The sequence below is a fragment of the Nerophis lumbriciformis genome, linkage group LG27 (assembly GCF_033978685.3).
Source record: "Nerophis lumbriciformis linkage group LG27, RoL_Nlum_v2.1, whole genome shotgun sequence".
In the NCBI taxonomy this organism is placed as follows: domain Eukaryota; kingdom Metazoa; phylum Chordata; class Actinopteri; order Syngnathiformes; family Syngnathidae; genus Nerophis; species Nerophis lumbriciformis.
Window position 1 is genome coordinate 28,309,797 of NC_084574.2, and position 2,372 is coordinate 28,312,168.

Here is a 2,372-nt window from a genome sequence, read left to right on the forward strand (position 1 = left end):
AATACAAATATCGACCGCAGCGATATCAACGGAAGTATCACTAATGGATCGATCAAAAACTTTATTTTCATTACTGTACAAAAGACTGTCTCAGCTGCAGGCGGTAGGAAATGGATGGATGGATTGATGGAATACTGTCTCTGTAACGCTTGTTTTCTTTTTGTGTCATTGGGTGGCTTGAGTGTAGTTCACTTTTACGACACTGGAGGGGGCATTGAACGCATCATTACATCCGCAAGATCTGAAAGTTACGTGAACTTCATTGCCAATTGTTTAATTGGCAGTGTGCGTCAATACAAAGTGAGTTACCTGATATACTTTGATATCACTTGCTATGTGCTTAAAACTGTATTACAACCAATTTTGTCCGTTTTATTGTAGTCTAATGGCTGTTTGGCGTCAAGTTCACAAGCTAACTGCTCGCTGAATAGCATACCCTGGTTGTAGCATTGGACATGTTTGTTAGCCACAATTTACAATTTAAAATGCTATTTACATATTACTCATTACATTACTTAGGGCTGGGATGTTCAAATTCTGTGCATTTATGTACATGTGTATACACAGCTAAGTGATGTATATTCATACTTGCCAACCTTGAGACCTCCGATTTCGGGAGGTGGGGGGCGTGGTCGGGGGTGGGACGGGGGCGTGGTTAAGAGGGGAGAAGTATATTGACAGCTAGAATTCACCAAGTCAAGTATTTCATACATATACATATATATATATATATATATATATACATACATATAAATACATATAAATATACATATATATGTATATACTGTATATATATACATATACATATATATGTATATATATATATATATATATACACATATACATATATATATATATATATATATATATATATATATATATATATATATATATATATATATATATATATATACTGTATATATATATATATATATATATATATATATACATCCTGAAAATATGCAAACAAAACTGTGTTTAGATAATTGATACTTCAAACTTGCATAAATAAATCTTAAGGAATATAACAAAACTTGGCTTCTGAGAGCTTCAAAATGTAATGAATAAAATGCTAAAGTTGTTGATAAACAAGCAATTATTTTAATAATTAAATATGGTCATTTTAAATGAATTATTATGATCATTTAAAATTAATTATTTCCAATATGTTTATTTTAATGTATAATTCTATGGCTGGATGTAATGAGTCAGAAAAAATACAAATAAAAATACAATTAATTTTGATGTTTTTAGCAAAATATAGTAAAAATGTATTTAGTTTTTTTTTTAAATTAATAAATATATTTATTTTTAGGTAAGATAAACATAATAATACAATTTATCTCTAGTCTGGATGATTTAGTTCTTGTCACCCTGTTTTCCTCCCGTCATAAAAAAAAAAAGGCTGTCCTCACTCAGGTTCGCATTGAGCTGGAGGGGGCGTGGCCTCCAGCTCCGGCTGAAAATCAGGAGATTTTCGGGAGAATATTTGTCCCGGGAGGTTTTCGGGAGAGGCGCTGAATTTCGGGAGTCTCCCGGAAAATTCGGGAGGGTTGGCAAGTATGTGTATATTTCAACAGCACTGTAGCAGGCTTGTGCCTATATTTCAATCAATCAAAGTTTATTTATATAGCCCTAAATCACGTGTCTCAAAGGGCTGCACAAGCCACAACGACATCCTCGGCTCAGATCCCACATCAGGGCAAGAAAAAACTCAACCCAATGGGATACAATGACAAACATTGGAGGGGACCGCAGATGGGGGGCCCCCCTGGGCGACCGGTGCACTGGACGTCGAGTGGATCTAGTTAATAGTGTGAGAGTCCAGTCCATAGTGGGGCCAGCAGGGAATTATCTTGAGTGGAGACAAGTCAGCATCGCAGAGACGGGTCCTAACTTTTAACAGCTAGCGCCTCATCTGTGGTCACCTAATAACCTCTCCACGCAGGAGAGGGGGGCAGAGCAGAAAAGAGACGGCAGATCAACTGGTCTAAAAGGGGGGTCTATTTAAAGGCTAGTGTATACAGATGAGTTTTAAGATGGGACTTAAATGCTTCTACTGAGGTAGCATCTCTAACTATTACCGGGAGGGCATTCCAGAGTACTGGAGCCCGAATAGAAAACGCTCTATAGCCCGCAGACTTTTTTTGGGCTCTGGGAATCACTAATAAGCCGGAGTTCTTAGAACGCAGATTTCTTGCCGGGACATATGGTACAATACAATCAGCAAGATAAGATGAAGCTAGACTGTTTAGTATTTTATACGTAAGTAGTAAAACCTTAAAGTCACATCTTAAGTGCACAGGAAGCCAGTGCAGGTGAGCCAGTATAGGCGTAATATGATCAAACTTTCTTGTTCTTGTCAAAAGTCT